This window comes from Triturus cristatus, chromosome 5_2 (genome assembly GCF_964204655.1).
Source record: "Triturus cristatus chromosome 5_2, aTriCri1.1, whole genome shotgun sequence".
NCBI classification, from domain to species: domain Eukaryota; kingdom Metazoa; phylum Chordata; class Amphibia; order Caudata; family Salamandridae; genus Triturus; species Triturus cristatus.
The window spans coordinates 588132368-588150527 of NC_140588.1; the positions used below are offsets into that span (position 1 = coordinate 588132368).

General features: G+C 42.6%; 1 protein-coding gene across 1 annotated transcript in view; it reads right to left on the reverse strand.

The window, feature by feature from the left end:
• LOC146829043 (gamma-aminobutyric acid receptor subunit gamma-4-like) overlaps positions 1–18160 on the reverse strand; it is a 2063907-nt gene that overhangs the window by 96085 nt on the left and 1949662 nt on the right. The window lies entirely within an intron of this gene.

Sequence of the window (18160 nt, forward strand, 5' to 3'; positions counted from 1 at the left end):
TGAGTTAATTGACTTGAACCTGCAGAAAGGCAATAACACGATCAGTGCAACAGCTGTCTCCTCACACCTCGATTCAGGGATCTACTTGCCACTGGACCTCGCTTTGTACAGCACTCTCCTCGTCATCACAGGGTGCACTGGTCTTGGCAAACAGGCAGGCAGGTTGGTGCTTCAGGCTCTAGGTCAGGTGTTCTTGGATGTTCCTGGGTGATGTCGCCTCACCCATCTGGGAGACTGGCCTAGCCTCCAGCCGTGGTCCCAGGTACAAGTACTGATGAGCTTCGCCTTGCGCAGCCTGACTGCCTGCTTGACGGTTGGCAACTTTGCAGGCCTGGAGCTCCTCTTCTTAAAGTCAAATTCCATACACCAAATGTGATTTACGGTCTGAGTCTTTAAAGTTTGTGTTGGGGGCCTGCTTCGTAGTACCCACTCCACTTTCCTGTCCTTCCTCCAAAAAGCAGTGTGTCACAGCAGAAGCAACTCTGATAGCCCCACAACACAGGCCATGGGAGTGACTAGAGGTTCACACCTTGATGTCAGCCACAGTGATATAGGCATCAATAGGTTAGCACAGGTCCCAGTCCTCCCTACTCGCATTGATTATCTTCTTAGGCTCATATCCTTCCCAAGTTGTGCCCAAGCCCCTTTCCAGTGACCTCTCCCTAAATTAAGGAAGACCTTGTGGTGTGTACTGAAGAAACTGTCTCTCTCTTCCTTCAGTGCGTCCCACCCAGCTCACAAGAATGCACAATATACACATCTGTCTGGTGGGAATCCTCTACCTGCTCATGCTCCTCCAGTCATCCCTGGGTCTCCCAAAATTAATGCCTGAATCTTCCAATCACTGTAACATTCTCAGGCACATATATACATAGCACATTCATGTAACACACACACGGTCAGCACAGCGCGACATACTAACTTGATGTAGACTTAGTGCGTTCTAAATACTTTTTCCATCCAGTTTCACCTCAATAAAGCTGATGTCAGTTGATTTCCTCCTTAGAAAAAACAGCCTGTGTGGCTATTTGTTGCAGAGGTTCATAACACCAGTTATGGAAGTAGTTTGGACACAAATTTGTATGTGCGTAGGAAATCTGGCTTTTCTGTGTTCACCAAGGATTTTCCGCATTTTTGCTAGACCCTATATATGTCCTAGTGTTAGAACACAATGCACTTTACCCCTGCTTACCAGTAGTAAATTATGTGTGCCTCTTGTTTACACATGATCGAATTGGCATTCTTCTAAATGGTATATTTAGCTTGCCTACATGTCCTCAGTGTATGTGGTACAAAATGTTCCCAGGGCTTGGAAGTTAAATGCCAGTAGTGGACTGCAATGCCTTTTATGCCACTCACTACAGTGGCAGTGCGAACAAGGCTTCTGGGCTACCAGTGTAGCCATACTGTAGTAGCGTAAAAAGTGCGATTTGACTTGTCAAAATAAACCCTTTCGAAAGGTCAAAATCTCCCTTTTAAATAATAATGCCACCCCTATGTAGGCTTTGTAGTCCACAAAGGTACATGTTATTTAAAATTAGGACATGTCAAAATTTAATGGTAATGTGTTCTTACAGTGATTAGCACCTCAAATCTATTTCCACTGTAGGAAGACTGGCTGACCGATAGAGAAAACCAAAGTGTAGATTAAAATGCTAATATTGTAGAAAGGGAAAGGGGTTAGCTGGAAAAATATTTTCAAACTATTTTTATTTTTTTATACATTTTTATTTTTCAAGCCATAAATGTAAAAATATTATATACATGTCATTAGAATTAGATAAATTAAATAAATAATTTTTTTAAAAAGAGGTACGAGAATTAAGGACAAAGAGAAAACGAAAATCTTATACCTTTAAAGCCAAGAGTGAAAAACATAAAAGAAGAAGGTGAAACACCGTCATGGGTAAACAACACTTTGTTTCTCCCATAACTGGTCAGTCCAAATCGAATTAAATTTCAACCAAGAACGCGGTCCCCTATTTTTAGCCAAAGCAAGTTCCATTTTTTATAAACCTGATATGTAGAACCCATAATTCATTAACACTAGGACTGCTAGCATCTACCCAGGCTCTAGCAATACATAAACAGGCATAAACAATAACAATAGTTGCCAGGAGATTCCAGTTACTAACAGCCCCACTTCTGATCCCAGGAAAATCTTCTTTTTGCAGTGAGCTGATAATTAGGACCCATGAGTGGGCTGAGAACACTAGTGACCCCCCTCCAGAATACATAGAGCTTTGGACAATCAATAAACATTTGCCTCAAGTCTGCCGCATATAGCTGACATTTCAGACAATTTGTTTTTTCCGTATTACCAGAAGCCCACTTAGATATAACCGCCGAAGTGTAGTACAGAATGTACACAGCCCGATGTTGTTGCAATTTTGTAGTACAGCATGTACACAGCCTGATGTTGTTGCAACTTTAAATTAACTGATGTTACCCCTTGATCGAGTCCTTCCATACTCTCCCAAATGACCTCAGCGGCGATTTCCACCCGTAGGACCCGGCTAAGTTTAGCCGCGATTTGTACGTTATCATCGCTAGCCCGAGCCAGAAATATTTGATAGACTGACCCAATTACCCCCCACCGGTACATGTATAAATTCCGGCCGTATTTCCGAAGAGTTTAGCAATGTTAATAACTTCTTGCCTGATAAAAAATAATCCCTGACTTGCAGGTATTTGAAAAATGTTTTTTTGCGAGAGCCCAAATTCATCCTTAAGTGCAATAAAAGAACAGAACCCCTGTCCATCATAAAGTTGGCCGAGTCGGGTAATGCCCTTAGAATGCCAGTCTTTACCAGTACGATCCTGAAATATGTTAGGCATCGTTGGATTGCTGCATAGCACATTGTATTGATGCTGCGCCAGGATAGAGTATTACTTACAGAAGTGAAGCCATATCCGATTTATGTCTATAATTACCTTAAACTTTACCCGCTTGAAGTAGTTGGGGTTAGCGGTTTTATACAGCATAAAACCTACTATTGGGCCACAAGCAAGCTGATACGGTAACATTGTTGGGCTGGCTTCCAGTCCGCAGAGCAGGCCACAGGGCCGACCGGCAAAAGAAGCCCAAAATTAGAATTGAAAATCGGGGAGCTTACAAACTCTCTGTATGTATTTTAATCTCATAAACTTAAGATCCCGCTGGGCACGCTTATACGCCCATAGAAAACTACCTATAACACCATTCAATTTCTTAAAGAAAGAAAGACGGGGGGACGCATAATGGTATAGAGCAAAACAAATATAGGAATATAGGAATTTAGAGAGGTATTAGAGCAGGGCCTGGTGAGGGGAAAGAAAGATGGTGGAGTGAGTCCGCCGGGATGGATGCCGCTTCCCATCAGCTGCGTTGCCTCTCACATTCCTGCTGATGTTCAGCCCAGGGCGGTGATGATTAAATTGCAGTGAAAGCGAGGGGTACTCTAAAGCCCCCCCCCAAACAGCAGCCCGGCTTCCCACGTCTGCTTAACTGGGGATGATAGGCGGGACGATAGGCGGATCAGCAGCTTCACCGCGGCATCGCGGTACGGCGATACAGCAATACGGTGTCATGAACAACGGCGGCTGAATAGTGGAGACGGCTCTGCAGCAGGCATTAAACGGCTTGCCGCTAGCTGATAGCATTGATGTGGTGGCTTGATTCAGCCGTTAGACGTAGTTTAGCACCGGTCAGTGGACATTTGTATTACCCCACGTATTACCACATGTTGAAGTTATGGCCCCCCACGTACATTGGTCCAGAAGCGGCGGGGGCGTATTGGAGACAATTTGGCAATACAGGGCAGCAGTCCAATCTCTGAGGAAGGTGGCACAGGTGGGCATGAGGGTTAGGATGTTACAGTAGACCCTGAATCCTGTTCTACTCTTGGGCAACCTATCCTGAGACTACTTTGCTCAGGCAGGGCCTGGTGTTACTCCGGTCCTGTGGCTCAGTTAACTCTATCCCTGGGCAAGAAATGGCAGAAGCCCTCATGGCAGCAGTACCGGATGGTCTGGATGATAGGGGGTTACTAGCAGTTGTCACTATGGATTCAAAGAGAAATGATCCCCCTGTCAAGTCAATGTCGAATCCTAATGATCGTTGTTGTCCTATGTCTCAAGATGAGAGCAATATCATTGGCGAAAATGAAAGTAATTAAACAAATTGTGCCAGTGACTACTCCCCCAATGTGGTGATTAGGCAGGTACCCTAGGAACAAGAGCAGGCTGACCCATTACTGAGTGTCTGTTGTGAAAATGACAATAATGGTACACATCATAAGTCGGATCCTTTAATTTGTGGAGCAGCAGGTGGGGATAGTCCAACACCATCATTATCAACTTGTTGTAAGGACGGATCAGTGGTATTCGATGGCCCTATGTTTGTTTCTGTGGATCAAGCCTTCCAGGATGTACCGAATGATGCTGTGCCGGGAGTATAATTACAGTCAGGAGACATGGCACGAGAGACAGGGGGCAATCGGAGCAATGATGAAATGATTGAAGCCTCTGTTGTCTAATGTGCACCAGCAGCAGTGGTTGATGTTGAGGTGAAGTCCCTACGGGAGAAAGGTCCTAAAACTACCAGAGGGGCCAGAATTATCAAATGCACAGAAGGTCATGGTGGGGGGGGTTTAGACCACCACCACTGCTGCGGGACAACTGAAAAGTGATGTCTCAAATAAAACAAAGATGGATGCCAATTTCAGTCCTCTCCGAAAATGGGTGGCATCGAAAGGGATAGTCAAAGCTATTGTTTCGAGACTCTCCAATCCTGGTGGTATGACCTCTGATTCACTGATGATAGACCAGAATGGTTACCAACAACTTACTTCTCCTGGGGCGCCCCCAAATGCAACCCCAAATGCTTTGCCAGTAGTTCCCAGTCGGCATTGTGGAGCTGAGGTGGACAGATAAGAATTGGTTGAGACAAGGATTATATCAGACTCCAGAAATTCAGGTGCAAAAAAGGATAGCAGGTCAAACCCTGAAGTCGGTCATTGGAGCACTGTGAGTTAGATATACCTTCTTTAACTACTAACTTAAAGGTGTTGTCTCTCCAAAGAACTGAAGCTCAGGAATATTACAGACAAGCCAAACTGGATAGTCAAGATATGAACACTTCGCTTACAGAAGTTACAGGTAAAGTTGCCTAAATGTGTACTGATGTTACGGAATTGCAGGAACGGGTGGTATTAGTGGAAGAAACTAATACTCACACGGCTGGTGTTACCAAAGCATGCAAGACTCAGGTGGCCTTCTTACAATCTAAGGTTGCGGATCTTGACAACCACCAACAGCTCCACAATCTACGTATTTTCGGCATACCAGAGGGGAGAGAGGGGTCATATCTGCTGGCATATATTGTTAGTTTGCTTCAACAAGCATTTCCTGATCTCTCACACTGGGACATGGACTCCCAAGTTCAACGGGCACATCGTATTCCCTTTACTATTCCACAAGGGAATCGTGACAATCCACCCCGATCACGTCCAATTTTGATTTTTTCAGGAGATTTTTTGCTGCGCCAAGCAATTTACACTAAGGCACACCCTTCGTCTCCTGTCAAGCTGGATACTATTACTATTTTTGTACGTTCGGATCTGTGCAAGTCCACAATGGACCAACGTTGGAGGATGCGGCAGTTGATCGATCCTTTTAAAGTGGTGTGCTCACAAGTCTACCTACAGGAGCCAGCATGCTTGAAGATTATTAGAAATGGACGTTCGTATTTTTTCAATACTGAACAGGAGGCCAGACAGGCTCTCTTGAAATTGCAAGCTAAGGCCGTGGGAGGAGATGCTACAAACACTACAAGTGCATTGGCATAGAAAAGACAGCAATTGAGTACAACAGGATTGGCTGTTCATTCATTTTTCTCCTCACTTTCCCCTTGCTCTTTCAAATATTTTCCCATTTTATTTTAGTTATCCTTATTTCTTCTAGATCTTGAATTTAAAAGGGGGTGGGCAAAACCCGATGAAGGCATAGGAGTGGGGGGCTATCAGTGTGTGTTTATAAAAAAAAATTTAAAAAAGGAGAAAATAAAAAGGTTGATGGGGCTTTTTTTCTGATGCTAATTGCAGGCCGGCTGGGATGGTGGGGGCAGCGGGGCCATGGGGGGCTGGATTGACAACCACTAAAGCTGTCAGTCAGCGACAGCTTAGGGGTAGGATGATTCCTTTCAACAAGGACCGGGGATGGTTGGGGAGATGGGTCCCTTCAGGATAAGGGGAAGGGTATACGTGATGAATGCACACACAGTCAATCTATCTTCAGATGTTAAAAATACAATCTAAAATCAACAGGGGCTTAATGGATAAGAGTGCTTCAAATATCATAAACATAAAGCTGCCCAATATGAATATGGAGAGAGGGTGGCACGGGTGTTAGCCCTTCAGAATGCCGATCAAAAGGCCAGGACTAATGTTAAAATTATTAGAGGAGAGGGAGGTAAGTCATTTACTCAGCCAATGGACATAACGGAGCAATTTAGGCTGTATTATGCTGACTTATGTACAGTTGCTTCTTCATTCTGTCAACACACTTGCTTTGAATATTTGCAGGTGAGTCATCTGCCTCGCATGGATTGCTGTGATGATGACGAACTGCAATAAGAGATATTGTTGGCTGAGGTGGAGGAAGCTATTAAATCCCTTCCCTCGGGTAAGGCGGTTGGCGATGATGCCATCCCGCTTGAATTTTACAAGGTTTTTCAGGATTTATTGGCTGTGGGTTATTTGCAGCTTAGCTTGGGTATTTTTAAGGGGGGCAATGAGACTGACTCAAGGAGAACAACTAATATTGTGGCCTTCCCTAAAAAAGGGAAGCTGGTTGACGATAGAAGCTCTTATCGGCACAGCAACATGGCTTTGGTCCTGGATGGGATACAATGATCCACATAGCTACTGCTATCACGGCTTTCAACGTCTCAAGTAAACTTAATATACAAATGGGCATGATTATGCTTGACGCGGAAAAGGCGTTCACCAAAGTGGCCTGGGAGGCTTTATGGCTTACCATGCAGTCATTCGGTTTTGGCCCCAGGTTTATCTCTGCGGCACAGTAACTGTACAACAATCCGGCTGGTAGATTCAAAGAGAATGGCTTGACATCTGCTAACTTTGATGTGCAACGCGGGATGCCCCTGTCACCTTTGTTATTCGCTCTCTATATGGAGCCATACATCAGGCATTTACTGCTTAACGGAAGGATTTCCCCAGTTAGTCTCAATGGCATTGAACTTAAGGTTACAGGGTACGCGGATGATATTGCGGTCTACTCCACAAACCCGTCCGACGCCATCTTCAAACTATTTTTAAAAACTAAAAATCTAATTAAATAGTGAATACTGATTTTAGAAGGTTATCTTTTCCCTGCCTGAAGTTTCCGGAAGCTAAATTTGCATTTACTCTCCAACTTCTTCCAGCTAGTATTTAGCATTTGAATAGGTTTGCAAATGTGCCACAGGAACAAAACATAAGCTGACCTAAATGGGAAGAGATGACTCCTCTGAACCTCACAGAATATACATGTTGGGGCTGTTAGAATCCTTTCTTACACTGATTTGTCAAATCCTGCTGGTGTTTCAAACCTGTCTTGACAGGTCTGCTGAGTTTACATATAACACTGGGGATGCACTTGAAAGGACAAGAACAGGATGGCAAGACAATTCTTGGATATCCACTGTCTGGTTGATGATGAACCCTGCTTTGTTCCCCAAGACTTCTCTCTCTGGTTTATTAGGGATACCGTGGCTACTTCAAACTGGATTTTGGTGTTAGTTGTGAGAGGACAATGGGCATACCAAAGTACAATCCTGACAGATACACACATCCAGCCCTCATAGCCTAGGTTTAGTGTTACCAAAGACTTTTACCATCTTGCAAATGCCCAAAGTGGGTAGGGTTGGCCCTGGGAATCTTTGCCCCATTGCTTAAGGTTAGCCCACAAGTCATCTCCACCTAGTAGCTTGTGCCAGGCATAACTGTGGCACCTCCAGGAACCTATTTGAGAATACACCTAGATGTGAAGAAGAACAGAAGAGGATTGTGCCATTTGTCTGTGACCTGCGAGGAGCCCCAGAAGACTAGGCCTGCTCCCTCTTGTATCTAGGACAAAGAAGTTGACTCCAAGGGTCATAAGGCTGACCTCCAGTCCAAGCTAAAGTGAAACAATAAGCCGCAGGAAGCCTTTTCTGCAACTGCTCAGCTGAGTAGTAGCAACTGTATTTGGAGTGCATCCCGCTGTTGACCTCTGTCCAACACCAATGAGTCCATTCATGTCTAACCTTAGGTCCTTGGAGGAGGGGGGGGGTTAGAAATGTACACCTGTGGCAGATTAGGAAAGAATGGCAAACATTAGAAGGTACAGTCTTTGACCAGGATTAACCAGGTTGGTGTGTTCAAACAGATCTCCATCATGTTCAGCGTCAAGTTGAGCCTAGGTCCCTGCCTACTGCGACCATTGACTATAATTAGCACTTTGTGCTTCATGTCTCTATTTGCACTTTAAACTTTAGAAATTCATATCTTAATTTTCCCTTATTCGTGTTGTTTTATTTAGTACATTTTTCTCTATTTTTCTAATTCATGTTGGGATTTTTATTGTGCTGCATGTCGTTTTTTGACTGTTTTGGTTCTGAATAAATACATTACACATTGCCTCTACGTTAAGCTTGTCTAGTTTATGCCATAGCTACCAGGGATTGATCTCAGTTTTATTTAATAACTTTAGTGGTTCACCCTGACATGGTTTGTGATTATTACTTGAGGTAGGTAGGTCCCATTCTCAACTCATACTCCAATTTTTTACAGTGTGAAATTGGTCTTTTACTCAAGCTCCTTAACACTTCTTTTTAGTTCAGCCAAGAGTGGATCGGGATACCAGCTATTCCCTTGGCAACACTCCTTCAGTGCAAACATGCAAATGTGTGTACCTGTGCCCCCTCAGTGGTAAACACTGCCTGTCACAGGTACAGCAGATCAAAGTAGGCCCCCCACACTACTTGTAGCACCAACATCCAGCTGGTAATCAAATACTAGTCATTCATCAGTCAACTTCAATCACCACCAGTCACCGCCAAGTAATAAACACCCACTGGCTATGAGTCAACCCACCTCTGGCTCCTCTAAAGACTGGAAGACACAAACTTCCAATGAACAGGGAGTGGATCCAGAAATCGGCACTCTTGCATTGAACATGGCATAAGTGGCTGCTGTCTCAGCTGTGGTGACTGTGGAGTGGGGGGCAAACACATAAGGAGTACCAAGGCAGCAGAGCCTGAAGGGATGCACAAGAAGAAGGAGCATGTACATGCCTCATAGCTCACTTCCTCACACTAGCACTGGCATGAGCATCAACCACATGAAGAGTGGATATGTCAATTATTGTATTAAATAAAACAGTAAAGTCTATGACCTGTTCTAATTTGTGCGCTCAAAGCTGATTAAATGAGGCAGAAAAAATAATTAGGGTCACTACTCATATAAGTAGGAGTCTGCTCATAATTCAATGTCTGCTGAGCTGATAGAACAGTCCCACTCAGTAGTAACCAAGCTTCTATCATTTGATGGATAGCAAACAAACATTGAAAGAACTAAAATCAAATATGTAATTGATAATTATGTTATCAACAGGTATTTGTGAATGAAACATGTTGGAAAGTGGTTCATTGGTAGGAGTAAGTATAAACCTACTACCAGTAATAAGTCCACTTATTGGCCTATAGGGTCCAGTAAAGGTCTCCATAAATTAGACCCTTGCTCAACCCTTGGTAGCTGTAACTGGTCACCTTATGGAGCTTTTTCCCAAATGTTCTTCAAAATTATCCCAACTTCTGAAGATGGTTCCTGAAGTCTTCGTTGTAGGTTCAAAATATCCAAAACATAAATCCAAAGGTCTGGCATCTCCTGGATGGTCTCTGGAAGGTCTGGACCACTGCACAAGACCAAATCCTAAAAGTTCACTGGTCACACTCCAGGATGGGGACTCTAGGCGAAGATGATGCAGTTGGGCTCTGTTAACCTGTAGCTACAGGGAGTCCACTCCTTAATCCTTCTTGAAGCAAGGCACAATCCTCATGGCTGTAATACCAAATTGTGCAGCAGGTGCAATCATTCAGAGTGCAGGCCTTTGGCTGCAAAATCGATTCCAGCAGGTCAGTCTTTTACTTTGTAGTTTAAGGCAGCAGAACTGAGAGGCTAAGCAGCTCTCTCATATTTATTCTCAGCTTCTCGGCATCCACCAAGGGGTAACCCCTGACCAATGGGATGCAGGGGTGTTTCCCAGGCACATGACCAGTTCATCCAAAGTGTGGCATAATCTTGTCCCTGAAAGTAATATTTTCTCAAAATCCAATATGATTGAAATCTTAGCAGAGGAGTAAGACCTGGCCAAAGCAAATTCAGAGTTTTGCTGATTTCCATAAAATCCCCCTATTCACATCTATGCATTCTTTCCTTAAGCCTCCCATGTGGCAGGTAGAGAGGGTGGGCCCATCAGAGATTCTTACCTGTCCTGGTCTTCTTTGATGCTCATGCCTTATGGCCCATCGCCCTGCTCTGGCATTCCTATGCCACGGCAGAGCTCTCCCCATCAGATAACCTCTTCTCAGCCAGGCCACTTATCACCTAATCAAGGCAGCCTGGATAATACTGTTAGAGCTGACCACTCAGGGGAGACTGTAGGATGGGTGGATTTTGGCTTACAGACATGGAAGTCCTATAACTTATTTTCTGTACAATGTATAACAAAATCATCAGGGCAATCTATTGGATTTATCATACCATTCGCCCAAGCCTTTGAAAGATATTGTATTCCCTTACTAGCAATAATTATGCATGCATAAAATATTTCAACATTAGCTTATGGGCTAAGTATCTACACTGGTGGAAAAAATAACATGGGCAGATTTCCCTTACCAGGGAATAAGGGCCCTGTTTATAGTTGCATGACCCCCTCTCCCACCCATGTGGACACATAGGGAAGCCCTTATGGTGCCTAATATGCAAATATAATGTAGAATAATACTTTGCAGTACTTACAGCACCAAAGCCAGGTTTAATGTGAATTTACTACACTGGGGAAACATAACATGGGAAGTTTTCCTTCACCAAGGTTTATAAAACCTCTTTTATAATGACCCTACTTCGAGTTACATGACCCTCCCCCAACCCTAAGACACCTAGGGGAGACTTTGGGGGTATCTACTATGTAGAAAGAGTGTAGGTTTTCACTTTACTGTGGCCATAGCACTATGGTCACCATTACAATGAGGTTGCTTTTAAAAGCAGTCCTACAAGGCAAAGCGGCTTTTAAAATGAGAGCCAACCACTCAGCAGTGCACAGTTGCAAAGTGCATAAAATCTACTTGGCTTTTAAACTTCCGTGCTCTTTTTTTATCCTAGGGACTTCTGGGTAGACTATACCCCCTTGCCCTATTATCTACTAGAGACTTACAGGGTCTGTCAGGCCAATTGTGAGTGTACCCTAATACCTAGTGCACCCTATTACATGTGTGTGTTTAAATATAGCACAGGCCCTGGGCCTGGTTAGCAGAGCCCAGGGCACAGTCAGAGTCAATTAGTATCAGTCAGCGAAAAATGGGGGCAAGAGGCCCAAAAAGGACCACTTTCTAAAAAAACATACACTCATTTGAATACACCATTTCTGAACAAAAGAAATACACTTTTCGTGGTATCAGCAGTCCTGACAAGGTGTTTTTCACAAGGTATTGTTAGCTGGCATTGTATGCACTCTGCTTAACAGGATCTGAAATGTAAGTTAGGCGTGGGCAACTAGAACACCCAATACCAGTATGGTGAAAGTCATATTGAAACAGCCTTCATACATCCCCTAAAGGAAAAGGTCTAGTAAATCTGTATATGCAGTAATAGCAAGCCAGCAAAGTAGATAAGGAATAGAGTTTCAAAACTTATTCAAAATACTTTTTTATCAGACACTCCCGGGTTGATGGTAAATGGAAAGTCTCAATAGCAGAATATCTTCCTAAAGTGGTTGTGTAACAATAGAAAAGGAATACTTTGGTCATGTATCTATACGTGAAGTGCATAAAGGCAGAAATAACTGGTGGTATACAAGTATCGGAGAAATTGGATTCCCTTTCAGAGAATGGGTATAAAGTAGAGTCCAGAAATGAACATTCAGGAGTATTTGGGGCTTGAAATGGGACCACGTTAGGGGGTTTTACCATTTCTATATGAAACACGATGAGATTAGTTTATGAGTATTCTTAGCAGCATTCCACACAAGCTATTCGTTAAAATAAAATCTCCATGTATCTGATAATACTTATTAGTCTACTAACACTATTCTATTTATTTTTCAGATATATTTGCACACTTTTGGACCCCCATATTATTATTGCGTGACATGGGATGAAGTAGCAGAAACTTTACCATGGTAAAGGTGATCAATGTTTTCTTACAATTCTTACAGCAGGACAGGTTTTTCTTTTTCAAGATGCCTCATAGGTAGGATATACTAAACAAAGAAAATGTATGGTTGGCAGAGAATTGTGTGAAGGGAAAGAGTTGTTATCCAGGGCTGTCACAAGGGAAGGACACCTGAGGCAATTTTCCATAGTCTCCTCTCGGGTCCCAAACTGCAGTACAAATATATTTATATCACAAAAGAAGGAAAAGCCTAGTTTTGTGATATATTCAGATGAGGCAGGTAACGGCAGAAGACAATAGGCAGTGTCAGAATATTCTGGCTTGCTCAAAATGTTTTCCCAGGTATTGATTCTGTTTTGGGGGTGCTTTGTGGGGCTTTGCGTGGTTTGTGACCCGGGCCTTTTAATGAATCTGACAATCAAGAGTTTTACTGGGGATGAGAGCTTGGAGCAGCAGATGGTGGGCTGAAGCACTAGCAACCTTTTGCTGTAGAGGGAAACCCTTACTGGTTCAGTGCAGGACTGTGCCAGGCAGTGAACAGACTGACACAGCTCTACTCTTATCCCTTGTCCCACGATCAAGCCCCTATCCCAGGTAATAATCCAGAGTCTCTGTCCCCTAATATTTATAGCTCTGCAATACCACTCAAACTGTCCCCTGCCACCGAAACATTTTGCCCCCCCCATATTTTTTCAAGTCAAATAGCTTTATTCCGATATAGTTATCATAAAAGCATCAGACAATTCATCAATATGAAAAGGTGAAAAACACAATCTATTAAAATTGATAAAATATGACATTAAAATATTTTAAAACAATCGAAATATGCAACTATTTCCTCCTAGTTTGAAAATGTAATTTCTGATTAGAGTGATAAAATCTATAAAACATATTTAAAAGTGAAATGTTTGATGTTTCTTATCAGGGACAGAGTATAGCGTTTCAAGATACATTTGTCCTCCCCTTTGGTTTTGCTATGCATGCTCACAGGGATTCTAAATCAAGATCAGCTTGCCCTTCGTATAGCCCTGTGCCTGATTATCCAGGCGCGACCCAGGAACTTGGCGAATCCGCAAACAAAAAGGGTTCTCGGATTAGATTTTTAATATGAGCAAGACATCTCGATGGTCGAGAGTGCCTAGTTGCTTGCAGATTGGCGCAAGCCACCTAGACCTGACACTTGAGTACACTGGGCAAGCAAACCTAAAATGTGCAACACTCTCTTTTGAGGTCCTGCAGGAGGGGCATTCTTCAGTAATCTGATCAGGAGGGCGCCACTTTGCGGTAAATTCGCGGACTGGAAGTGAGCCAAATCTGAATTGGGTATATACTGCCCTATCCCTTGGGATCTGAATTGTGTCCAAGTATGGTTTGAAGCAAAAATTACTTGCATATAGTTAAATCAAAGTACACTTTTTAGATAACTTGAGACCTTAAATCAATTAACTCAGAGCAAAAAAAAATGTAATTACCATATATAACTGTAAATTAATACTAGAGAAGCCCAGGAAGGGTTATTTACTTCAGCCGAAGTAAATATAATTTATTTCATTTTCTCAAACTGAGATTATCGATCTTACCACAGTAATATTTGTATTATAGCACTACAGGCACAAAATAGTGAAAGGTGAAACAGTGAGTCCCAGTGAAGTGATCATAGCCTAAAAAGGTGACATTTAAGTGAAATTGAAACAAAGTTCATTAAAACAACAACGAGGGGCTTCCAGTAATACGATTAATCTTTCTTGCCCTCTCTTTGTAAATGTCGATGGAGAATCCGTTCACTAGCACTTTAAATACCTCAACTGTAAGTTTTAGAGCTATTTAGCAGGATAGCTCTTCTTATGGGATTGCAGAGGAAAGGAGATTATAAGACCTGGGTGCTCTACAGGAACTTTTTATTAACTGTTGCTACTAGCACAATGCACTTTAGATGGTACGTGACCATCTTTATCCGCTAGGACATCAGCACATTGCAGTTTTCCAGGTGGTTATATGTATATTTGTCGCTAGTCTTATATGCACTTTAAATATAGTGTTCCTTAGTGTGATCTAGCTATTTTAGATAATAGCCGTTATTAATTAAGAATAGATATATGCATTTCTGGGAAACAACAGGGAGTATGCCTGAGTATTGACTCTGTCTTATTGTATATTATTGAGAACTAAGTTTTATATTCCTTAGATTAGATTTATCATGGAATGTTTATACAATTGTCATTAATCCAGATTTATCAATTTTATCGTCATTGAATTTGGTGTTGTTATTAGTGGACATCTATTACCTGCGCTTCTTGTTATTTAATCTGTAATGCCCAACAGTCTGTCTGCTTGCTTTCGTTTGTTTATTTTCCTGTTCTAATAAAAAAAATAAAAAAATAAAAAACGCAAGGGTTGTTGTTAATTTGACTATAGCTTCATGTCACTTTATGCTCACGCGTGGGCACGAACTTCTTCTCAATCTGCAACTTTGTTAAACTATCTTATTGGGAATGTGATGTCACAATCAAATCTGGGCAAAAAGCTTTAACAGAAAGCACTTTGCAATTATTATTATTATTATTATTTGCCCTTAAACATTTAGCGCAGAAAGAGGTTGCAGCCCAACCTACAAATATTCAGTGCAGTCATAAGACATCTTTTTCACAGACACTTGCCCCGCCAAGTTTTCAGGCTGATTTAATGTCGAACATTTTATAATTCTCATAAGCATGTTTGCATCCCCAAGTGTCCCTTAAAGTTCAGAGGCAACAGGCACGTCCCCTCTTTCAAACCAAACTCAGAAAAATGTTCCTGCAGTGTTCAAAGCATTAACTTAATGCAAAAACAGATTTCATGAATCGCTGAAACAAGATAAATAAAGGGGAAATTAAAAATAAACTGCACTCTTGCAAAGATCTATTCAGATTGACAATAAAAGAAAGTAAGCACTGTCAAAGACCATATGCCTGGCTTAAATGTGCAGAGGAATGTAAACACAGACACTCACAAATTCTGTTTACACTTCCTGCATGCACAAATGCTATATACCACACTAAAGCCTGCAATGTTGGGATTGCCAGCGCTGGGAAAAAGATAGAAAAGAGAATTGTTTTCTGTATAGACTGTGTGTAGGAGATAACTGAGTGTGACAGACAGCAGCATGATGATTGGGGAATTCTTCAGATATAACACGAGAGAGCAATTGAAACCAACGCCCAGTCTAGGTATAATTTAAACACAGAGGGGGATATTCTCAAGGAAGTGGCAGAGAGAGGCGTTAGTCTTCTTGGTTTAACACTAAGGGTGGGTGTAGTGGGCATAGTGGGGCTACGTGAAGCAGCGCGTAGTGTGCCCAAATCTACGCACACTGCGTGCTCCGCGTAGCCCCACTATGCGCCACCCGCCTCCCGCCCGCCCTCCTTTTAAAACATACCCTAATTGTAAATTAAATAAAAGTAAAGACACTTACCTGAAGCGTGGCGTCTCCGGGGCTCCCTCTTCCTGCTTTCCAACTTCTTCTGACAAATGCGCTTGCGCGGACGCCCGCGCATGCGCATTTCTACGCATTTCTTCGTAGCGCTGTCTGCTTCACCTACTTCGAAAACTGCGAAGCAGGCAGCGCTACGTACACTACGTGGGCGAAGCGTAGTGTCACGCCCAGGGTTATTTAACACCTCTCTCCGCCACTTCGGAAAAGCAAGGCTGCACCATATTGACAAGGACATGGTGCAGCCTTGTTTTTCCCCCTGCGATGGCGCTAAGTTTCACAACTTAGCGCCAACGGTGTCTGCAAGCAGGGAGGTTAGTTTATGTACAGGAAGGTGTACCTTCCTGCACATAAACACACCGAAAATGCCAATTTGTAACTTACATGCATGCTACTTCATGCAGCACACATACAAGTTACAAAATGGCATTTAAAAAAATGGTTTGTTTATGTACAGGAAGGTACAGCTTCCTGTACATAAACAAACCATGGCAAGCACATATGGAAAATGCAAAACCGAGGAGAAATAAAGCATTTCTCCTTGTATAGCCAACTTAAGACTAGGGTTTTCCTGGTCTTCAGTTTGGCGTTAGCTCCTATTTAAGCTGCCCTTGTGAATAGGGGGCAGCGTAAATATCAATGGGTGTTGCGGTGGAACGCCCACCACAACACCCACTGCATGCCCTTTTCACGCTAAACACAGCGTGAAAGGGGGCCTATTCACAAGGCAATGTTAAGCCCCGTTAAGTGACTTAACACTACCTTGTGATTAAGGCGAGGTCCCTATCGCCACCACAACGTCACTGAAAGTGTTGTTATGGTGGCGATAGGGGCTTGTGCATATGCCCCAATGCATCTTGTAACAGCTGTGCTGTTCAGCCAACATAAAAAGAGCTCTAGATGATTTGTTTTTTCCATAAACTAAAGTTCTACATTCCTGAAAGTAGGACCTTATCGTCTTTGGGAAAGCTTAGCAATGCCATTGCAATAACGAATTTTTCACTCTAATACATTTATTTTACAGTGATACATGAATATGCGATATTTGGGAGCTAAACATTTAGAAAAGAAATTTTAGCTCATAATGGTTTAAACATGCAGACATTATGGGGCATATTCCCAATGGCCGGCGATACAATTATCGCCGCTTTAGCGTCCGCTATTTGGGCGCAAAGCGGTGAAAATTATATCGCATTATTTACAAGGATACGCTAGCGCGTGTTTCCTTGACATAGCTCCCGTTTTTCACACGCCTCGCCTCGAGAATAAGATGCTTAGTAGGCGTGGCTGTGAAAACAACATGAGAAAATATCGCGAAGGCAGCTTTGCTATATTAACACTGAGGCATAGCGATAATGCAAATCACGCTAACTCTGCCTTAACTCAGGAATTTAACGTCTATTAAATTCCTGACTAAGGCATACCTAAAATGGGAGGTGGATTGTGGGGCTAAGGCCACAGGGCCTATCATCAAGCTTATCGCCGTTTTCCATGAAACATTGCTGGAAAACCAGCGATGTTCCATGGAAAACCCCGTTATCGCTGGAATATTTATCGCCATAGCGCTAAGCGTTGATAATACAGCCCTAGCTTGGCGATATATTCCAGCGATAGCCTGCGATAATTAAAAGTGCACTGAGCGCGCTCAGCGATAATTATCGCTGGGGCTTGATAATATGCCCCTATGTATTTATATTTGTTTATTTCACACCTGAATTTGCATTCAGAATAAACGTTATCCACCATTATTGTCAGATCAGGCTTTCTGTTTCACTGTAAATGTAGGTGATGCAGACATTTCCGAGTGAACACCAATTGTAATTCAATAATTACTTGGTAGTCAATGGAATATAATGTACAAAGTACCTTTTTGGCAGTGATATGAAAAGTCAAATGATTTTTTGCAGAAGGAAAACAACCAAAGTTGTTTTTTTAATTATCTATTGTGCTGAGGGTAAGCTAGCTAGATGTTATAATGGGTGGCACTTAGTGGTTTTTGAAATATTGAATGAGGAGCCAGTGACTACCGCGGCCAGATCAGGGGCTTTAAAAAATGGATACGGTCTGTAGAGGATGGTGGTAATGAAATACCTCCAGTACTCATGGAAGAAATGGATATTTCAGCGTGAGGAGAATATACACCAATTTAGAGAAGCAGAAAGTGATTATTCATCCAATGTGTAAACGCATGGTGTGCAACATCACCATAAAACGATGGGGTTATCTCATTGCTGCTGCACATAGTCCATTATACTATGAAGACAATATTTATCAACCA